General features: G+C 37.2%; 1 pseudogene; it reads right to left on the bottom strand.

Annotated features, from left to right (window-relative positions):
* Window positions 1-4957: 4957 nt before the first annotated feature.
* LOC138379017 (small integral membrane protein 15-like) lies at window positions 4958-5185 on the bottom strand (annotated as a pseudogene).
* Between the last annotated feature and the right edge of the window lie 19233 nt (window positions 5186-24418).

The raw sequence follows: 24418 nt of genomic DNA on the forward strand, positions 1-24418 counted from the left end.
AAATTCATTAGTATCATATGCCAGATTTATATATTGACCAAAAAGAAAAAAACTACACATATGATTATTTCTACAGATGCTGAAAAAGCCATTGACAAAATTTAACAACCATTCGTGACAAAACTTCTCAACAAAATAAAATAAAAATTGAAGGATACTGTCTTAACTACTATACACTCACATATATGTATATTAATACCTTAGTTCTAAAACCAGTATCTTATTTAATGGGAAAACGCTAGTGACATTTCTACTCATATGAGAGCAAAGCAAACAAACACAAAAAAATAGAGATCCTGAGAGACAGAACAATTTAAATTTCCCACTGTCCTTTAACCACTTTTGTAATTCAAAATTGCAAACTGGAGTGAAAGTTCTCTTGCCAGTGCCCTCTCCTACTTGGTACCCAGTTCGAATAGCAGTTAGAGACAAATTCCTCAAGCTCTGCAGTGGATACTAATAACAGAGTGGCTTGTTTAAGTGCTGAGAGGAGCCATTTTGAGTCATTGTGAGATGAAGGAAAAAGGAAAAGAAAAGAGGAAGGGAGAAATGGAGGGTGAGAGAGGAAGAAAGGGAGAGAGAGCAAGCTAGTTATGAGGATATCTGGCTATCAGGGGCAGAACAATCTGACCAGGACATGGGACAACCATAAACAATAATGTCAGGTCACTTCACTTGAGTGAAGGCACTCACTGTAGGCTCAAGCTAACTGGGATTTCACACAGTCTAGTGAGGTCCACTTGCCTCTTGCAGCAAATAAACAAACTGTCTGCAATAGTGAGGTATTCTGAGCCCTCTGCCAGGCAATGTTGTCTAAAGCGAATCCCTGTGAATTTGGAAGAGTTGCTGCGGTTGATACCACTCCCCCTCCATGTCTCTTTTCTCCTATCCCCAAAGCTAGAATTGGAACATTTGAAGGAAAAAAAAAAACAATTAAACTGTACATCCCAATATTCTACCATGGCAGAGAATATTGCACTGTTTTACAAGCAAAGGCCAGGTTATGGAGTGAGAGAAGTGAAAATGGGGTCGAGCTCATCACAGTACATGATAAATCCTGAGCATTTCTCCCTCAGTAAGAGGTTAAGTGGATTACTTAAGGTCTTCCAGCTACCTGAACGTGCAACTATCAGGACTCACTCACTATCTTATTTTTCACTTACCCCCTCCTTTAACAATCCTATAATATCTAATTCCTCACATCTACTTATTTTTGTTGCCACTAAAATGTGAGCTTTAGAAAGCTGGAGGTTCTGTTTTTGACTCAGCTGCACAGGGGAGAAAAAGTAATACCTTTTTGTCACCCATTGCAAGGATCATGACTGACACCCCAATAACCAAAGATAGATTAACAAGAGAAAAGCATAACAAACTTATTTAACAAAATTTTACTTGACATAGGAGCCTGTGGAAATGAAGACCCAGAGACCCAGGGAAAATCATATTTTTTATGATAAATCTGATGAAAGAAATAAATGGTTGTGGAGAAACAAGATTAGACAAAAAGGAGTATGATCTAATGGTAACAAACTAGGGGGAACTCAGCAAGGCCTATTTGTTCAGATTCTTTTCTATGTTTCTATATGACATTCCTTATGGGACAGGACACCTGTCACAAAGGATCTTTAGGGTAGAAGGGAGGAGATCAGAGACCCACCTTTCTAGGTTTTATGGCTTGCATGTAGGGAGAATTCTAGTTTCTATGACCTGCCTCCAGGTAGACAGGGAGGTAGAAGAAAGGAGGGTGGGAGAAGGTGAAAGAGAGATTTCCAAGGAACCATTTTTTGGGGTAGCATTTCCTGAGCCCCAACAGTACAAATATACACCTGAAGTAAGTCATAAAATAGTCATTTATCTAAGATTTCCTCAAAAACTTTTATGTAATTGGTTGAACTGAAAATGAAAAATGTTCTAATTTCCTCCAAAGTGGACAGCATCTTAGAGCGATATGGTAGATCATCAAAGATGGTCATTACATGTCCTCTTGTGCTCTTTTGTGTTGTAAATTTTCCATTTTTCCTGTCAAGAGATGGAGTCTTTTACCTATCTCCTTGAATTTGGACTGGCTTGTGACTTGCTTTGACTAACAGGAGTTGGTGGAAGTGACACTGTGCCAATTGCAGGTTTAGACCTTAGGAGACCTTGCAACTTCTATGATTGGTCTCTCCTGAATGCTTCAATGAGACTGTCACATAAGGAAGCTTTTATTTCCTATTTGAGGATGAGAACCATGATGCCCCAGCTGATGATCAGAACCAAATGCTAGACATCTGAGTGGGGATCTTGGGCCTTGCAGCCCAACTGATGCTCCAACTGACAGCAGTTGTATGAGTGACCTCACACAAAACCAACAGAGAGATTTCCTTGCAAACCTGCAGAATGAAGAGATATAATAATTTGATGTTATTTAAAAATCACTATATGTTGGGGTGGCTCATTATGCATCAATAGATAACACACAGACAGAAGCAGAAATACTACTTGCCAGAGCTGGAATATTTTTTTTTCAGTATTTTTTTGTGATAAACAAGTTCAAGTTGTCCGTGTTCAGCTTAGTCTCATGGTGCTGGTAGGTGGAATCATCTGCGATTCTGCAAATATAGTAACAGTGATACAGTTTTTGTTCACTGGAAACAAATTATCTATTTTATTATCTAAATTTTAAACCCTTTAATAAGCCTTCCCAAAAGTTGTCTGGTTGAGGGAAAAAAAATACAAAAGAAAAACTAACAGAGCATGACCTAAAACAATGGAGTGATTTTTCTCAATGTAAAAATCAAAAAAATAGAACATTTAAGTATTGAATGAGACATTTTAGTTCAAATTCTGAGGAGGTGACATTTGAGCATGGACTTGAAGGCAGTGAAAGAGTTTTCTATGCAGTCATCTGGAAGAACAGTGGACCAGGCATAGGGAGTAGGAAGCCAGTGTAAAGGCCCCGGTGGGTGAATGCACCTGTCATATCCACAGTGTGATTGACTTCTGATATCCATTTATGGTGAGAACAGTGTAGAATAACACAATTGAAGACAAAATAAACTTTAAGAAAACCCTTATTTTCAGTACAAAGAGAGATAAAAAGTTGACTGATAGAAAGGCAGTTTCTCTCTCATTTCCAATAAACAAATGTTAAACACTTAAAGATCATTGGATTTAAGTATTCAATAGTTCAGAATCTGGTTCTAATCTATGTCTTTGTCTGGCTCTAATCTCCACCCCCATGACCAAGCCAGGTCTTTGGGAGTCTAGTCCACGTCTCCTGTTCTGAGGCCCTGCAAGTTTAGAAGCAGGCACAATTAGTCAACATCACATGCAACTGGAATCTCCAATACCAATTTATTCTGAGGTATCTGGTATTCAGGGTTTAATTTTGCATATCCTGAAAAAATGTCCAGAGTGCTATATTGTCCTTCTAAGAAATAATATTTGCATGCTATAATAAAAATACAGTAGAACTCTAAATATGATTTCTTGTTCACTACTAGATACATATATTAGGGCATTTTAAGAAGTTTCTCTTCTAATATTTTTTTCTTTAGAAAAAAGTATCAAATTTATTTCAATCTCTAGATTCTTTTTAAAATTAGAGCTGTTTGACAATTTTTTGTAACTTAAAATTCATTATCAGAGATGCAAAACATTATATAATGTTTTGTATTATATAATGCAAAAACATTAATAAGTTATTAAATACTGACAGTGAATGAAATTACTGGGCCATGCATTTATAAAAGCCATGTTTAATAGTAAGAAGTTCCAGTTAATATTACTTAACTAAAACAAAATCTTACTCACTAAAATAAAATAGTACTTAACTAAAACAAAACAAATATCTTTTAGCTCTTTACTTCTAATTTTAGCACATTCTCGTTTTGACCTAATTTATTCTTTTCACCCAATTACTACTATGCACAACAAAATTTTTCCAAATTTTAAGCCTTCTTTACCACTTATAAAGTATGACTTAATTGTTACTCTTTGAGAGTACTTTAAAAGAAATTTGAAATTTTAATTTTCACCTTGAACCTGTTTGATCAAAGTAGACTTCACTACCACATGAGTTAAAACAAAGAATGGAATAAAAAACCATAAGTGGTATCTATATAATCAGTGAATTCTGTGATAGGACATTCTAACTATTTCACAGTTGTACTTAACACAAGAATAAACTGATTCCAAGGTACTACAGCATTTAGCATTTTTACTGCAAGCTTTAAGTAATAGTGTCACTTTTCTCAACAACTCATCTGTAAGAAAATGGTGTAAGTACAAAAACTGTTACATCCAGTAGGTGGTATGCTACATAGTCAAGATAAGAGAATTTTTAATAAAATTAGCTTTAAGAATTACAGAATGCTTTGATAATTACCAGCTGTCTAAAATAAAAAAAATGCCAAAAATAGAAGTACTCATTGATTAATACTATTTCACTTTAAGAAAGCCAGAAATGATTCTATTCCAAGAAATAAACAATAATGATAACAGACGTGATTAATATTAATATACTGTGTCTCATTTAAGCCAAAGTACACTTTTCACCTCAGAGAGGACAATTCTGACTTTTACATTCTTAATATCCTTTGCCCAGAACAGGACTCTATTTTAAACTATTATTTGAATAGAGTTCATAATCTAAAGTCATTTTTCTCCATGGGATGTTTTAATATTAGTACATAAGCTACAAAATGGCCAATGACTAAGTCAGTTATAAAGAATTCATATCATAATAAATGCTAATTTACAATAACTGTCAATAGATACGAACACACTTTTTACATCCAAGGCTAAAAGTCACTACGTTATTGAGGTCAGAACTAACATGATTCTTCCATATGATCAGATTTCATTTATTAAACAAAACTGCCATGAAATTCAAAGATGAAGCATTAATGGGTCCTTTCAAAGCTACATAATTTTCCAAATGATTTTCTTTTGATTGCAGAACCTGTTAATTCCTTCAATACTTTTTTATTCATTTTGCTTTTGCAATATTTTCTGGATGTTTTGTTTCTTCTTTGCTCCTTTTTCTTGGCCTCAATCATCTTGGTCAGTTTCCAGTATAGTAGAGTACTTCCTTGGAACGGTGTAGTGCAGGCCAGAATACCATAATTGTTATAAGGAAGCCATATGGGTCCTTTGCAGCCCAGTCCACAACATACTCAGCTCAAGCCTTTATATCAAACATTTCTGTAGTAGTTTTCAGAAAAATTTTACTTGAGTAGTGATGTCTAACTTTGTTTTGGGATTATTAGTGAGCCAATCACAATTTCAGACAACCCTTGGTTGTTTGTCTTCTTTAGTTCCACTGTACATTTCTGAGAAAAGGTTTAAATTCCTAAAGGGGCTGCTGGTCCACTGAAGCCACGTTCACCCCTATCCCTTGGCCTTGGCAAGCACCACGGCTCCTCATCCTGGCCTGCGGGCCAGGCGGGGCCCAAAGAGCCCAGGGTCCCTGGGTATCCAGAGACTCCCTGCCACACCTTGTGCTGTCAGCACGCCGGCTGCCTCAGCTGTGCAGCAGCAAGGACCATCAGTCTCCCCTACATTGCGCCAGGGGTTCGGACTCCCACTTCCCTCTTCTAATATTTTTTTTTTTTTTTTTTTTTTTGTTGAGACAGAGTCTCACTTTGTTGCCCAGGCTAGAGTGAGTGCCATGGCGTCAGCTTAGCTCACAGCAACCTCAGACTCCTCGGCTTAAGCGATCCTACTGCCTCAGCCTCCCGAGTAGCTGGGACTACAGGCATGCGCCACTATGCCCGGCTAATTTTTTCTATATAGATTTTTAGTTGTCCATATAATGTCTTTCCATTTTTAGTAGAGACGGGGTCTCGCTCAGGCTGGTCTCGAACTCCTGACCTTGAGCAATCCACCCGCCTCGGCCTCCCAGAGTGCTAGGATTACAGGCGTGAGCCACCGCGCCCGGCCCCCTCTTCTAATATTTAACTAATGTTTTAATGTGTCTAGTAACTGAAATAATGGCTTTTAAAAAGAAATTAAATACTTTAGATCATTTCTTTTTATGAAAATATATTCTATGTTAAAGATTTCAAAGATATAGATAAGCAAAAATAACACATATACAATTCTGCTACTCAAAGATACAGTTTCCATTTTATATCATTCCATTATTGAGCATATATTTATCAATAACTATATGACAAAATTGGCTCTAACTCTATGCACTATTTTGTAACCCCTTGTCTTACCTCATTGATATATCATGAAATTTCATCATTGTTGATAAATATATGCCTGTATTATCATTTTTATGGATACACACTAGTCCCTTATTTAACCAAGACTCTATTGTTGAATATTAAGTTTAATTCTGTAAATATAGAATGGTTAACACAGAATTGTTTCCATATTTATATCCATGACTATTTTCCAAAGATTAATTTCTGGAAGTCGTTTAACAGGACAAATATTATTTACGTGCACTAACAGAACATGCAATTGCAGAGTCATTTTGCCATATCACCAAATTCTTTTTAATCATTTACAATTAAAATTCTTTTTCAAGTTTTGGAATTCTTTTTAATTATTCCTAATGAAATAGGTAATAGAGTTTGAAGAAAAACTGGTGGACTAGAGGGGGTCAGCCAGCTCATCATTCCCAGGGAAGGAGGTGAAGAATACAGGTAGTTGTCTATGTTTGGATCGCTTGCTCTGGAAGCAGCATTGTGAATTCACAGAGAAGCAACATGGGACACTCAGTGAGAAAAAAAAGGTGATGGGGAGATACATATACCAAGATTAGAGAATTGGAGGAGAACAATAAAGAATAGAGCACAGAAGGGCTGTGCTTGTCTTGCCGGTGCAGTGTTATCCAACCTGCAAGAAGACATCCACCACCCCTATAGACCTCCTACCCACTCAGACAGGGACATACCTGGAATTGGTGCAAGCCATTGCACTAGACAACAGACTCTGGGGAGAACAGGCAATAGCTGGGCCCATCCTGGCTTCTAGGGTGTGCAGTGCTGGTACCACACCGGGCTGGGGAGGGACTGGACTGAATTGCGGCTTCCCTGAGCCAAACTGGGAATTTGGAGCCAAATGCTTCATATATATTTGAATTATCAGTTCATGTTGATATTTCCAATTCAAATTTTACATTGTAGATTTTGTAAGCTTTTAGCTTTTATATTTTTATCTCTTTTTTCATACTTTTATCACCTTTTGCTAATTATATTACATAATGTCAGTGATAAAATATCTCTATCCTTAAAACATTGTATCTGTCTATGTTCTAAACAATTACTGTGCTTACTGTTAAGCTTTAACAATTTATGTGAACACTTCAAATTAGCACATTTTTGTTACTTTAATAAACTTTGTATACTATATCAAAATTGATTTGGAGCATTCCCAGTTATATGGCAGGTCTTCAATACATGCAGACTCAGCTCCACGTACCTTTTGAGAGTAAGTCCATAGAAGTTCAGAATCATTCAAGCTCACCTTGGCACAGTTTCCATCTCTAATCCATATGTTATTGCACGTTCTTGTGTGTAGATAATGGATTTGAAATAAACAATGATATAGCACTGTGATTATAAAAATGAAGAAAGAAACCTTGAGTTACTTCAATTCTGTTGTTTCTGTCAATCTCTGTAACCACATGGAAATTTTATTTGTGTTGAAACTTTAAAACAATGAAAAAGAATGTGAATTCTAAGAAGTGATAATTTTTGTTTGGTAAGTGTGAATTTTAGTTTATAAATTAAATCATCTATTGAATTTACATAATATTAAAATTAAAATATATTTTTCTTGTAAATTTTTAATTATTGGTATTAAAACTAAAGACCTAATCAAGAAAATGATCATGATTTTTAATTATTACATGGCTATTACTAAAGTAATTTTATCATTTGGAGAAAGGGAATGTTAAAAATTTATCTGCTCCAGGCATCAAATGAGCTGTGTTGGTTCAATAGATTACCTTAGAAAGTATGGCTGCCAAATTGTGTCACAGTCTAATAACCACTCATATTAGTACTTATTCCATCATTCAGCTATTCGTCCATTCAATACTTATTTATTGAGTCCTACTTTCTACCTAGTATTCTTCTACTTGCTAAAGATAAAAGTTGAAACAGGACAATTTCTGTGATGTCATGGAAATTACATTCTAATATAGGAGACAGAAACCTAAATAATTAGGAAGATTTATAATATAATGTTATATAGTAATAAATACTGTGAAGAAAAAAGAAACAACAGGGAAAAGGGGCCATGGGCGATCGATTTGTGTGTGAAGGAGTGTAATAGATTAGACAGAGTGATAAAGCAAGGCCTCTCTGTTGACATTTGGGACAAAATCCAGAAGGAAAATGAAAGCAAAATGGCCATAACTGGAAAGAGAATTCCAAGTAGGAGGAAAGACAAGTGCAAAATCCCTGAGGTAGAACCATGTTGATCACTTTAAAGGAATAGACAGGAGGTCAGTGTGGCTGGAACGGAGCTAGTGAAGGGTGAGATTTTTGCAGGGTCTTATAGGATAGGGTAAATGTTTCAAATCTGACTTTCAGTGAATGCGAAGCCATTGGGATGTTTTGAGTAGAAGGGTAACTTACCTTTAATGGAATCCCTCTGGCTTCTTTGTGGAGACTAGACCAGAAGGTAGGGGGGAAAGCACAGAAGTGTAGGAGTAAATGTTATCTCTTCAGGGGAGAGATGAGGTGCCTTTGACCAGGAAAACTGGGGTGGAGAGAGTGAGAAATGGTTGGATTCTTAATACATTTTGAGGACAAAGCAAAGAAATTTCAGGGTGTGGGAGAAATAAAGAAATTAAGAAAGTTTATAGAAATTAATAGGACCACTGAAAGTAAAATTACAGAATAAGGTTAAATAAAAGAGCAAATGTTTAATGTGACTGAAACTGAATTATTTGGAGGAAGAATAGGTAGCATATAATCATTCATAACCTAAGTTCAAGCTTCTAATGGGAGCTAATGCAGTGGGAGCTTGCAAATTTGAACTGTTTCTTTTTTCAACTTAAGCATTCTCTTGTGTCTGTCTCTGAAACTCAAATTTGGTTCAGATCAGTATTTACCGGTTCATACCTGACATATATGACAAAATAGTAATTTCCAATTCAATTGTTTAACATTCTAAAAGAAATATAAAATACATGAAATAAAAGCACAAATCACAGGCTTTCAGCTCACAAAAATAATCACAATATGAGCTAACATGCAAGAACTAGAACACTACCAGCACTCCACAAGCGATCCTTGTGTCCCCTCCCAGGTACAAGCCCCACTCTCCTCCCAGAGGAAACCAATATCTTGATTTCTAACCCTATAGATTAATTTTGCCTGTGTTTGAATTTTAGATAGATGGAATCATGCAGTGTGTGCTCTTTTTTTTTTTTTTTTTTTTTTTGAGACAGAGTCTCGCTTTGTTGCCTGGGCTAGAGTGAGTGCCCTGGCGTCAGCCTAGCTCACAGCAACCTCAAACTCCTGGGCTTAAGCGATCCTACTGCCTCAGCCTCCCGAGTAGCTGGGACTACAGGCATGCGCCACCATGCCCGGCTAATTTTTTTTCTATATAAATTTTAGTTGGCTAGATAATTTCTATTTTTTTTTAGTAGAGATGGGGTCTTGCTCTTGCTCAGGCTGGTCTCGAACTCCTGATCTTGAGCGATCCACCCGCCTCGGCCTCCCAGAGTGCTAGGATTACAGGCATGAGCCACCTCGCCCGGCCAAGTGTGTGCTCTTTTAATCTGGATATTTTTCCCAACATTATATTTATGTGAGCAATTCAGTATCATTGCATATAGCAATAGTTCATTAATTTTTATCACTACATTTTGCGTAAATATACTCAATTCATCTATTCACTCTACTGATGGATATCTCAGCTGTTTCCTGTGTTTTTTATGAATGCAGCTATGAACATTCTTGCCCATGACTTTTGGTGCACATAGATATATACTTCTTTGGGTATATATCTAGAAATGAAATTATTGGATTATAGGATATGCAGTAAATAGTAAAAACTCCCAGTTTTCAAAAGTGGTTGTACCAATTTACAGTCATACCGGCAATATATGAGGGTTCTAATTGTTCCACAACCTTGCAACACTTGCTATTTTCATTTTTCTTAATTTTAACCATTCTGGTAGGTGTGTGGTGATATCTCATTGTGACTTTAATTTGAATTTTAATAACTTATAAGATTGGGTACTTTTTCACATATCTGAAGGAATAAACAAAATATATGTATTTAAGCTTATAAATTCCCTTATATGTATAGCTTTAGATACATTCCACAATTTATGACAGCTTACATTTTAGTTATTATTCAGTTTGGAATATTTTCTAATTCCATTGTAATTTCTTCTCTGACCCATTGTCTATTTAAATGTGATGCTAAATTTCCAGAAACAAGGGAATTTTCTGTTTTCTTCTTGTTAATAATGTCTGGCTTACTTCCACTGTCATAAGGAACATACTCTAAATGATTTCATTCTTTTGAAATTTGTTGTATTGCCCAGCATATGGTAAATTTTGTGTGCCTTTGCAAGAAATAAATAATCTACCATTTGAAGGAGGTGGGCAATCTTCTACACATGTCAAATTAAAACAAGCAGGAAAAAAATAAGTCTCAAGAAGATTTTTAGAATATTATACACAAGATTGATTTGCTTTGGCATGTATAAAAGCAGCAGAAAATATTCCCTGACCACAAAATCACAAAAACAGAAAGAAAGGCCAGGTGCGGTGGCTCATGCCTGTAATCCTAGCACTTTGGGAGGCCGAGGCTGGTGGATCACTCGAGGTCAGGAGTTCGATACCCAAGACCCCGTCTCTACTAAAAATAGAAAGAAATTAGTGGGCCAACCAAAAATATATAGAAAAAATTAGCCGGGTATGGTGGCGCATGCCTGCAGTCCCTGCTACTCGGGAGGCTGAGGCAGAAGGATTGCTTGAGCCCAGGAGTTTGAGGTTGCTGTGAGCGAGGCTGACGCCACAGCACTCTAGCCCGGGCAACAGAGTGAGATTCTGTCTCAAGAAAAAAAAAAAAAAAACACCAGGAAGAAAAAACTACCACTTCTAAATTAAGGTAAAATACAACTCCTTTCCTAAACAACAGATATAAGAGGGAAAAATATCAGCTTAGAAATAAATATATACAATTTTATAATGCTATATATCAGATAAAAATTAAAGCATTACTCAGAGGAAAAATCTCAGCACTATATACTAATTTTAATAGTCAAGAAAAAATAAAAATAAATTACACATACTAGGTTAGGAGAATAACATATTAAACCTAAGGGAAGCAGAACGAAAATGAAGCAAAAGCAGAAATTATTGACATAGAAAACAAAACTACTAGATTTAACAAATAAAGAGCTGATTCTTTAGAAAAGTAAAAAAATGAATAACATCATTGTAGTAGTCAGGATAAACTAAGCTTCAACTTTGGTTATAAACAACCCGTAAGTCCTAGTGGCTTGTCACATAAACTTTATTTCTCATGCACCAAAGTCCACTAGAGGTTAGAAGACTTTGCCAAGGCAGCTGTTTTCCTTACAGTAACTCAACAATTCAAGCTGCTCTGACTTGGGGTTCTGCCCTATCAACACATGTCCTCTATGCTCACTGCTGGTAGAAAAGAGAATCTCGAAGGTTTCACAGGGGCTTCTCATCCTCATCCTAAATGTGATGGATGTTGCTGTCCCTACTGCTCCCAGATTGTTGTCTAGAACTATTTACATAAGAGGTGTTATTACCACCCAACCAGGTTCATTGCCCACTGCTAAAGAGGAAACCAATACACTGAGACAGCAGGTGTTACAGTAGAGAAAAAGGGTTTAATATTGCAGGCACCATGTGAGGAGATGGGAGGAATTTATCAAATCCATCTCCCCAAAAATTTGGGAGAAAGGGTTTTTTAAAGACAGTTTGGCCAGCAAAAGGCTAGGCAATTGGGTCTGCTAATTGGCTGGGTTCTGGGCAAAACCATAGGGATATAGAAATTGTCTTCTTTGCTGGGTGGGTTCTTGGGTGGAGATTGCAATATCAGTTGAGTCAGTTCCTTGGTATAGGCCACTGGTCTGGGTGGGTCAGCGGTTCCACCAGAATGCAGGGGCTGGAAGACATCTCAAAAACTAGCCTTAGGTTTCACAAGAGTGAAATCTATGGGGAAAGTTAAAAATCTTTATCACCATCAGCTGTGTGACTCCTGACTAGCAATTATAGGAAAGCAAACAAGAGGCAGTGGCTAGTTATTATCATTATTTTTATCTATGTCTGTGCCTTTGCTGAGTTTTAGGCCTTTATGACATTTCTCGCTTTGTACCTCTTTATTGATTTGTAAAGGGTGTTTTCAATATGGTCTTCCATATACCCTGGAAAGAGAACAAGAACTAGATACTGTTAGGTCCGGAGTTGAGAGAGAGAGAGAGAGAGAGAGAGAGACACACACACACACAAAGCCTCATGTGTAGCAAAATGCTGTTTATTTTGAGCATCTGGGTGCAGATGGGTGGAGACCAAAGAAAGCCCACCCTGAGGGAGGGGAAAGTCTTGGGTTTTATAGAGGGTTTCTCAGAGGGGAGTGAGTACCTGGGCCAGAACAGCCGTTGGAATAAAATTTTTTTTAAAACAACCAATTTCTGGGACCCCTTTGTCAGTCTCATGCAGTAGAGATAAGGGCGAGAGATAGCTTTGTCCTTATCAGGGGGAATAGGAATGCTGGCTGCAGCTGTCTGTTAGATTTACAGCATTCGGGGACTCTCCAGACTCCTGCGGCTATTGTTTTACAAACCTTAGTTTTCTATTAACTGCATTTCATCCTATACATACTTTTTGTGTTCCCAACTGGAACAAACCTAACAGATACCAGTGAACAACAGTGAAATATCTGAAATAACCACAGATATAAAGGAAAATTAAAAGAATTGCATGACATTAATTTGCTCATATTTATACAGATTTGAGAATCTGCATAAAATGGTTGATTTTCTAAAAGAATATTATTTTTCAAACTTATTCCAGATCATTGTACAGGAGGAAAGACATATTTGCCTTCTACCCTTCTGAGTGCTTTGCTGAGGCCTCTATAACAAAACACAGATTAACAAGAGAAAAGCATACAAATTTATTTAATATAGGTTGTGCATGACATGGGAACATTCATAAGGAAATAAAGACCCAAAGAAGTGATTAAACCTGAGTGTTTTTATGCTAGGTTTCATGAAGAGGGGAGAGTCATGGAGAATTATATTAATAATAGGACAAGTGGAGTATGAGCTAAGTGTAACAAACTAGGGTAAGCTTAGTATAGGGTGAGGGGAAACTTGCCCTTTCCCCCCGAAAGTTCATTAAAAGATTAACTCATAATTAAAGCAGATTAATAAGAGAAAGGTTTATTTACCAATACCATGCACATGGGGAAAATCACATAGTGATTACCAAATATCCCAATGAAGTTCAGATATTTTTATGCCTATCTTTTCGGAGGGGATGGGGAAAATGAGGAGTATAGATAATTGTGTTTAGGGGCTATAAAAGGTTACTAGGGAGGATGAATGGATGGGGGAAACAGATTGACTTATAAATTAACCTGAGAGACAGGTATTGTGTTTTAAATGACTTGGCTAAGTCTGGCAGCATTCTGCAATATACTGAGAAAACAGGGAGAGGAAGGGAAGTCAATTCCCCCTTTGATCTTTTGATTAGGTCAGTCCAGTTTATGCAGATAGAGAGAAAGCCCCTTCCAATGTTTTTTGATCTCAAATGGCCTTTAATTCAAAATATTCTTTATACCAAGGAGTCATATTTTGTGGTGAAATTTCCTGAGCTCCTTCATTAGCAAGGCCTATTTGTTCAGATTCCTTTCTGTATCTCTATATCTTTGGAGATAAGGATGCTTTTCCTGGGCATATCCCATAACTGCCCCCACCAACACTCTTCTTTCTTTGTTTCAACAGAAGATGGTATTTAAGCCTGAATTCTAATCCACTGTTTTGAGAATTACTCATTCCTTGGGTATCTTCCATGTGTAAGAGGTATACATGTCAGTAAACTTCTGTTTTTCTTTTTTTAATCTATCTTTTGTTAAAGGAATCCCAGCTAAGAACTCAGAACAGATAGGGAAAATATTATTTTACTCCCCTACAATGCCATGGAACAGGTGAGTCACATTTTGTTTAACCATCATCGGTAGCTGGTTAAACATTTGGTTTAAATTTTTAAATTCAAAATAAATTGTATCATATTGTACATCTTATCTCAAAATTTGCTTTTTTAAATAAAGCATTATATTTTAAGATTTACTAATATTTATTCTTAGAACTTTATTCATTTTTTGCCGTATGTATTTCTTATCTGAACTTAACAAAATCTATAAAAGTTCCTCTGTATGGGCACTTATTATTTATATAATTTTTCTTATTATAAACAATATTGGAATAAAAATCTGTGCATTCTCCTTGTGCACATATGGAAATAAGTAGATTTTTAATATCTAAGTTTATTCATATTATCCTGAAAGTAAACTCAAGATTTCTGCATCAAGGCAGATTATGATTACTTGCAGCAATAACCTCACTGATTCCCCTTTGGCACAATTCTTCCTGACCCTTGAGTGGTGCAATGAGAGCCAGATGTCACCCTACTGATACCAGAGTGTGTACTGTAAGTGAGGAACCCAAAAAATATGAATCTGGGAGTTTATATACCCATTTACCCCCTCTTTTCCTGAGAAACAGAGTGCAAGCTCCCTAATGTAAACAAATTCTCCTTGGAAAGAAAAGAGGAAGGTCCTCAGATTTTGAAATGTAAATAAATGTCTTCAGGAGAAAAATAAGACAAATATCTCTATCCCCAAGTTTACAACCCCTGAGATGTTTCCATGGCTCTAGGTAAGATAAGTTATATTATCCCTTGAATGGGAGCAGACGGCTCCAATCTAATGCCCTAGGAATGTGAAGAACCAATGGGTCTGGGGTCAAGGAGACTTTCTCTAGCACATCAATTTTCTTTGCTCAGGAAATCAAACAGTGCAGAAACATAAAAATGTTCACTTCCTGACACTAGTGTTTACTAGAAAACAATCAGAAGTGAAATTACAGGGTGGTAGGATATGCATCTTCAACTTTTCTAGCTATTGCTAAATTACTTCTCAAATTAGTGTTATCAATTTAAACTCCCACTGGTAATGTACTAAAGTTACTGTTTCCCCATATCCTCATCAACAAATAATATTGTCAGACACTATTTTTTGCCAATCACATAGCTCTGACTTGATGTCTCATTGTTTTCTAAATTTTTATTTCTCTGATTTCTAGCAAGGTGGATATTTTTAATGTATTGATAATTTGAGTTTCTACTGTTAATTACTTGTTCATATTCTTTGCCCATTTAGATATTGTTACTTGTGTTATTTATTGATTTTTAGGCATCATTATGCATTCTGGAAGCTAATATTTTGCTATTTATTTGCAATGCATGCAAATATCTTCTCCCAGGCAGTTCCTTGTCTCTAATATTTTCACTCTTCTAATGGTGTCCTGATGTATAAAGAATTTTAGTGTTTATTTAGTCAAAATGTATCATTGTTTTGCCTTATTAAGCTTTTTCTGTGTCTAGCTTAAGAAATCTCAAACTCAAAGACACATGTACATCCCCCTATAAGTAATTTCAAAATTTTAGTTTGTTTTTCACATTTTGTTTTTTATTCCACTTGGAGTATTCAATAATGTTATTAAGTTTTTATTATATTTAGTTGTTATTTATATATATATATAACTGTGAGTAAAGAATTTGAGATGATCCTTTGATTAAATGTAGTGTCAGAGCTCACTGAGGTAAAGGGATTTTAATCTAGAGTTAGGAGGTGGTGTGTGGAGAGACAGGCTTTCAGTAAAATGGAGGTAAAGGTATTGATCTGGACAATGATTCTTCCTTCTCACACTAGACAAAGGATTGGCTTAGTTCTTTCTGAATATAATTTTATAAAAACAGACCAATTGTGTGTGTTGTATGAGTGTGTGTTGAGTGAATAGATACACAAACACACACACACACACACACTTTCCCAGAGACCTAGGTTGCTAATGAAGGTTCTTTGCACTAGTGATGTAAGCTCTAACATAACAGGGCAGAGGCACAGTAAGAAATCGACTATTTTCTGCTCTGAGAGCATCTCTGTGAGGTATTCATATTTTATGAATTTAGGGGAAATGGAAAAGGAAAAATTCATTCCAATTTTTACAGTATTTACTCTGGTTCTATTTGGCTATCTCACTTCCATAAAGTTCTGTAATTGTGCCTAAATTAATTGACATTTATAGAAAGTTTGGGGGAGAAGACTCTCTTCTCGCAAATCTGTTATTCACTAGAATTTTAAAATTTCCAATTGCCCTAGCAAAATTTATAGATTAATCTACCTTTTCCTATTGATTTGATGTGACCACTCAGTCACACAGTGAGTTTCCATATATGCATGGATTTGTTTATGGACTCTCTATTCTGTCTCTTAGGTTTATTTATCTGTCCCTGAGACAATAATTCACTATTATTCAATACTATAAATCTTAACATCTGCTAAGGTGAGTCTCTGCACTTTGTTTTATTTCTTTTATTGACTTGATTATTTTTGGACACTAAAACCACCTTTAAAAAAATCCATGTGAATTTTAGGATTATCATGGTAAATTCTATAAAATTTTGTTGAATGTTGTGATTGCAATGGCATTGAATTCAGAGATCAGAATGAGCACAATTGACATATTATTATAATGATTTGTTTTATTCATGAACACAGTCTATCTCTCCATTTAATCAGGACTTCTTTTATGTCCTTCCATAATGTTTCATATGTTTTTCTACAAATAGCTTGCATATACCTTGGTAGACTTTTTTTCTATAGGTTTTTTGTTATTTTTGAACATTACCATTTTTTTTTTATTTCAGCTCATTATGGGGGTACAAAAGTTCAGATTATATATATTGCCCATGCCCCCCCATCCCCCCGAGTCTGAGCTTCAAGCGTGTCCATTCCCTAGACAGTGAACATTACCATTTTTAAATTACATTTTCAAATTATGTGGCAGCCATGAAAGTGGACCAATCAGATCTCCATTTAGAGAAAACTTGCTTGGAGGTTCACAGTCAGCTGACAGCTTCCAAAAGTAGCACCTTCCCTATCTACTGCAGTGTATGAGTCAAGGGCATACTCTCCCCAAGCAGCTCCAGCTGAAGACTAAGCATAACAGGGGTGCCAAAGCTTGGCCATTTCTACTCAAGGTGGAACTCCTCTAGAAGAAATCTTTACTCTGGAGTGCCTTGTTGCACTGGCCATGATTTTCTCAGAGATGCTCCTCAGTCTGAGCTTCTTTCTACAAAATATCTTGCCCCTCTTCTTCATCAGGTGTCAGACATGCATTGCATCATGAAAGCTCTCCCTGTGGACCCGTTTCCTTCCTTCTTATCTTTCAAATGTGTTAATTGTAATAAATGTCTTGGACTTCTGTTACCAAACCAAACCATTACCAGCCCGCTTGCCTGGCACAGAAAAGCCAGATGCTGACAAAGGAAATTGAAGTAGGAGAAAGAGGCATTTTATTACAGGGCACCATGCAAGGAAAACAGGCAGCTAGTGCTTAGGACCCAAACTCCCTGATAATAGCTTACAAGCAAGTGTTTTTAAAGGCAAGGGTGCATTTCAGAAAAGCAAAAGTTGCAGGCAAAATTGTAAATCAACACATGGAGGTTATACATTGGTTTGGACCAAAAGGGCAGGATATCTTTAAGGGGGGTGGAAGGGTTATTGGTAATAGGTAGATTGAGAGATTCTTTGATTAAAAGTTGTTTAAGGAAGCAAGGCTTTGTCTTGGAAAGGAATGCTGTTGTGGGTGTGACTCTCTCTTGGACCCTCAGGGAGAAATTTAGAATAAAGAAAGGCCTGTAGAGTTCAATCCTCAGTTTCCTTTTATCCACATTTTCCATCTGGTATGGGTTTCTGAAAAACAACTCAAGAACATATGTTAAGATGTTATCTTTTAGTTTCCACAGAGAGCTAAAACACCTCATGACTCTGGCTTGCTTGGAGGACTATAGTTATGGCTATCTTCTTGCTGATTACCTTGGTCATTTACTTTACAAAGCTAGCTAGCGGCGCAGAATTTCCCTTGAAGGTACTAAATATTTTTTCTTTATTCCCATACTAGTGAGGGCCTGGCAGGCCCCTAAGAGGGGTCCCTGCTCTGTCTTACTTCTAATTCTATCTTAGCATTTGCTTATCAGAGGACCTCAACTGATGTAAATCATTATTTAGGAGTGGTTCAAGAAAGCTTGCATTAAAATGGAGTTTCCAGACTAATTTATAACTTGGCTATAATCCCATCCCAAGTGGTATGTGGAATACTACAGATAATCTCTAGCACAAGATAATGGCACCATTGCTAAAATTTTAACTGAAAATGACTTGAAAAAGCATTCTGATGAAATGGAACATCTTGACCAATGTGATGTCACAAGAATTGGAAAGGTATGAGGTGAACAATGTATACAAAGACAATGAGCTTGGATAATTATCACTAAGTTGCATTGAAACTCTATAGAAGGATAATGAGAAAATTAAGGCATTTAAAAAATAGATAAGCACTTGGCCAGGTGGGATGGCTCACACCTGTAATCCTAGCACTCTGCGAGGCTCAGGTGGGAGGATCACTTGAGCTCAGGAGTTCGAGATCAGCCTGAGCAAGAGTGAGGCCCCATCTCTACTAAAAATAGAAAAATTAGCTGGGCATGGTGGCACGAGCCTGTAGTCCTAGCTATTCTGGAGGCTGAGGCAGGAGGACCACTTGAGCCCAGAAGTTTGAGGCTGCAGTGAGCTACAATGATGGCACTGTACTGTACCTCAGGCAACAGAGTGAGACTCTGTCTCAAAAAAAAAAATAGATAAGCACTAAATATGAGAACCTCTTTTGTAGCTTACAGATATACCAACTGACGAAAAATATCAGGATCTGATAGCTAGGGTTGAGGAGCTTCAGGACAAGCCAATGCTAAGCCAAAGTAGGTCTGTAACACCAAGCCCAGGGCCATAGTTGGAAAAATATGAAATCTTGACATGACTGCCCTGAACTCTAAGGAGGCTTCAGAGGTGACCCACACAGGGGAATTGCAACCTTATTAAAAGGGGAAGGCACTATAGGGGCCTCCTCCATGTGGGCCAAAATGTGTTCCCCTCAGAAGCTTCCCCTACCTCTTGGGTGCCAGACTGATACTAGAATTAAATTCTAATATACACTGTGTGAAATCATCGCTGGGTCTAATAAGAAAAGAAAATGATTGCACCCAAAAGGAGCTGCAAGAATTGGTTAACATTTCCTGGCAGGAGCCAGGGAAGTACACATGGGATTGGACTTTGAGGGTCCTTGATCAAGTGGGCCAGAATATAAAACAGGATAAGCAAGAGTTCATTGACTTAGGGCCACTTTTTCAGGACAAAGAAAATAATACCCAGTCAAGAACTCCAGGGAATTGAACAAAGTTGCTACTATTATGATTGTTAGGAGCCCAAGTGACAGCCTATGCTGAACGAAGTGGAAATGGCTGAGTTGCCATGGCAAAGAGTAGCGGAAGGAATTAAAAGAGTCAGAGAAATGGGCATGGTAGAATAGACAAGGGAAGCCAGAAGACTCACCAGAGGTTTATATTCAATGGGAAGGCCCAGAGGACACAGTATTCACCAAGGCCATCAGGTGTGCACTGCTGAGAAGAGCATCAGCACTACTATGGAGTGTGCCAGGGCCGATGATGGGAGGAGTGTTCAGATAGTTTGGTTCATTGACAGCAATAAGAATGAATGTCACTGTCCACTCAAGCAATACAGGCTTATTAAGGCTGTTCATTTGTTTTTTTCTTTCTCGCTGTCTCTCTTTATTCTTCCACTCAAGCTGCCTAGTTTCCACAGCTGAAACGAGGTCATATTTGGCAATTGGCAGTGCTGATATCATGGTAATATTGGGAATGTGGCTGATTCAGTTACAGAGGTAGCTGGCAGCTCTATGTCCTCTAATGTCCCAGGCCTGCTGTATTTTATGAACTGAAGCCCTATTTAGAAACTGGCAGGAGCAATTTTCAACCTCTTTTCAGGAGGGGCAGTCTCAGGGAGGGGTCTTGATTCTGGCCAAGTACTTAAATGAATATTTTAAAGCTCTGTTGCTCTTAGTTGTCTAAGACTTGTTTTTCTCTGTTTTTAGCCCTAATATCCAGCCAGCTTGTGGCTTCAGCCCTGCTCACCATTCTGGTTCCTATTCCATGTTTTATGTTTTTTGAAATGCTTATTTTGCCTATAAGCCCAGTTATATCTTTTCACTTTCTTTTTTAAATATTTTATCTATCACTTTTATGTGCTTAAAGCAGAAAGGTTGCTTAAAGCATGGACTTACAATATCATCTGGACCAAAGTACATTACATTTTTACCAAAAAGTAGTCTTCCTTTCTCCTCCCTTTTAAGGTTTTCATCGTTATCCTTTATTTCTCTTGTTTCATTAAGATATTTCTAGGAAATTTATTTTTATGCATCTTGTTTGGTTATGAAGACCCAAGTCTTTCTTCAATTCTGGAAGCTTTTAAGTATTTTCATTTCAAATATTGCATTGCCACCATTCCATTCATTCTTCTTCTAGGACTCCTGTGAAGCATGTTTCTCCTTCACTTTCTTCCTTCCATCCTTATTTTTCACTTTCCATAAAATAAATATGGATTTATTGGATTTTTACTATGTGCTGTGCACACTGACAGGCTTGAAATACTGTCACAAAGTTATAGAGGTCTCGAAATGATTAAACACCAAATGCTTTGGGACACTTGAGTGGAGAAAAAGTGAGGGATGCTCAAGAAAATATTCCCTTTATGTTCTACTTACAACATTTCCTTCTCAACACTGATCTACAAACTGATCAATAATGGAAGGAAACTCCTATCCAGTTCCTTAGGCTCTTTTCCCAAATTATTCATGCAGATTGGCTCAAGCTAAAAGTTCTCATGCAAGTATCAGGTTTTGGTCTGAAAATGCCAGTTCTTGGTGTGCTCATGGCTGAAGAATGACCAGACACATCAAAGTTAGGCAAGCATGAAAATGAAATTTATTAAGGAGAGGAAGATAAGATTATAGAGCAAGAGCAAGATATAGGTTTACAGAGCATGGTACATCCTCCATGGATGATGGCCAGACCCATTGTTGCAGCAAAGAGAGAGCAAAAGGAAGGGCACAAAAAAGGGTTGGCTATGGTCTGCATCTTATCTTGTTTTATAGTGCCTGGATAGGGACCTCCCTCAAGATTCAGAGGTCACCATGGAACCACTTTGATCAGACAGTTGGGAGTCACATGACCTGAGCCTAAACTATGCATACAGGTTGTTCTAGTTCAATTTCCAGACTCTATGGTACCTATGTTGCTTGGCCAATGGGCTAGAGAGTCCTCTGCATTCTTTTGAAGCTGTCACACTAAGTTATGATTGGCAGATTCATAGGGTATTCTCTTCTCCCCAGATATGGCAGCCAATTGGGAGATTAGGATAGGAAAGCACCAAGATGGGAGCCACAGCACCCACTTTCATCCCTGGAAGACCTGGAATTCCTCTTTATCTAACTAAAACAAGTAATTCGTGGAGGGCCCTTTCCATGAGGAATACATCCTGTGTTGAAGCTCAGAAAACAATACGCCAAAATATGGTGCTTTGACATGCTGAACTAAAGAAGCAGCCTCAAGGTTTCTCTCTGTTCTTTCCCTGCCTTTCTGTCTATCTGATCCTCTTAATTTCCCAAAATACAAGGAGAAACTTTTCTCTGGCATTTCCTTATCTGACCAAGAAAACGTCTTTTGAAAAGAAATGCAATTGTCTTAAGACCCACTCCTTGGGAATCTCATTAAAAAACCATGAAATATTAAGCACCAGAGAAGAGAAGAGTTTGGGAATTGTCACCATGCCCAGACAGACTTTTAATCTATTCTTTTGAGGGAAGCCCAGAGAAATTACCTGGGAGACTTTATTTGAATAATAAGACAATATTTGTTTACAGTGAAGCACCACCCCTCACTTTCCCCATACCTCCCCCAGAGCTCAGAAAGACTTGTCACAGGCTATTGTTTCTTGGTGCTCATTCATTTCCTCTGAAAATTATTTATTCCTTTAGCCCCATTCTCCCCTTCTTCTATGAAGAAGAGTATATAAGCATATGGACCTCATCGGGTTATTGGGTAACCATTCCCCTGTGATTTCCCCATGCTATATATGGTAAAATAAATTTTGTATGCTTTTTTCTTCTATTAGTCTGTCTATTGTCAGTTAATTTTTAGTGAAACTTCAGAGGGTAGAGGGGAAGCTTTCTTTTGGCCCTTATACCCACTATGGGCATATAGTGCCCAGGAATGGGTGAAGGTTTCATAAACCTGGAAGTTCCACTACTATGGTGAAGACAGTTTACATGTTCTATATTTATTATTGGTATTCCTAGGTAGTATTTAAGTTTATATTTTATTGGCACTGTAGGGAACCAGAATATCTCACCCCAAAATATGACTGTAAGAGAACTGAATATGCCACACCAAATTATGCCTTTTTGGCATAAAGATTATTTTGAGTTGATTATTTTGAGATATAGCAGCCACTGGAGAAGCTCTGAAAAGAGAGAAGTTACCACTTTCTAAGGGAAATTTACATTTATAAAGGAAATCTCCATTTCTAAGGGAGTCTGTCTTTGAACTAGGAAGAGATATGACTAAATCACTAGGGATTCTTACCAATGTAGAAGGCACTGACTTTAATCTGCATAACAAATCTTACCCTTGTTTACCCTGCTTTCTCTAGTCTCCTCTTCATAAATGGCCTCCCCAAAACCTTTCTTTCTTTGTTTCAGCAGAAGATGGTATTTAAGTCTGAATTCAAAGCCATCTCTTTGAAGATTTACCTAGTTTTTCTTGCTACCTCCCATGCATATATGAGGTATACATTTTAATAGGCTTCTATTTGTTTTTCTCTTGTTAATCTGTCTTTTGTTACCGGGATCTCAGCCAATACTCCTAAAATGGATAGAAGGAAAACATTTTTCCTCCCTTACAGTATCAATAAACAAAAATTGCTCCAGTTTATAGACTTTAATATAAGAGCAAATGGCCAAAACCAAAGAAATGATCATTTGCTTCTTTAGATATAACTATCTACTTTGCTAACTCTTTGTTTTAATGGTAACCACCAGGCAGAAAAACAAGAGTATTACCAATACCACAGGAATGATTCTGATCATTATGTCACAGCCCAGTCTCTGAAAACCCTACTTCCTCACCAAAGATAATCACTGTACTGACTATAACACATTACATTTGCCTCTGTTTGAACTTTCTAAAAGTAAAATAATATGGTAATATAAAAGGAAAAAGGTGTAATAACTTTTCCTCACCCATTTCAAGGTCCACAGCCAACACCACTCTAACAAAGACAGTTAGCAAGGGAAAAGCACATCAAATTTATTTAACAAAGTTTTACATGACACAAGAGCCCTCAGAAATGAAGACCCAAAGACCCAGGTAAAACTATGTATTTGTATGCTTAGGTTCAGTGAAGAATGGACAGCTGTGTAGAAATGTGATTGGAAGAAAGGGTATGATCTAATGGTAATATATTGGGGGTAATTTAGCAAGGCCTATTTGTTCAGATTCTTCTTGATCTTCCTGTGTAGCATTCTTTCCCCCTAGGTATGAAGCAGGGCTTTCTAGAATCAGGGCCTTATAGCCTACTTCCAGGTGAGGTAAGTCAGAGAATGACCTCTCTAGGTTTTATGGCTTGCTTTGGGGAAAAGGAGATCTAGTTTCTATGACACACCTTAGAGAAGAAGAGGAATTCTAGTTTCTATGATCTGTTTCATGGGATAAATTATGGATGAATAAAGGAGGACAGGAGAAAGTCAAAGAAAACTTGCCTCTGAGGCCCTTCCAATTTCTTTAGTTCAAAGAACTCAGCATGCAGAATTTTGAGGTATTGTGTTCTGAGCAGCAACAGTAGGGGGGTGTGTGTGTGTGTGTGTGTGTGTGTGTCAGTCCATTCCATTTTGTGCTGCTATAACAGAATACTTGAGACTGGGTAATTTATAATGAATAAAAATTTATATTCTCACAATTCTGGAGGCTAGGAAGCCCAAGATCAAGGTGTCAGCATCTGGCAAGGGCCTCTTGCTGCATTATCACATGGCAGAAGGCAGAAGGACAAAGAGGCAAAAAGAAGCCAAACTTGCCCTTTTGTAATGTATTAATTCCACCCATGAGGGCAAGGCCTCATACTCTAATCACCACTTAAAAGCCCCACCTCTTAATATGGTTGCAATAATGATTAAATTTCGACATGAATTTTGGAAGTGACAAACATACAAATTATAGCTGTGGGT

Source organism: Eulemur rufifrons, chromosome 30 (assembly GCF_041146395.1).
Source record: "Eulemur rufifrons isolate Redbay chromosome 30, OSU_ERuf_1, whole genome shotgun sequence".
Classification (NCBI taxonomy): domain Eukaryota; kingdom Metazoa; phylum Chordata; class Mammalia; order Primates; family Lemuridae; genus Eulemur; species Eulemur rufifrons.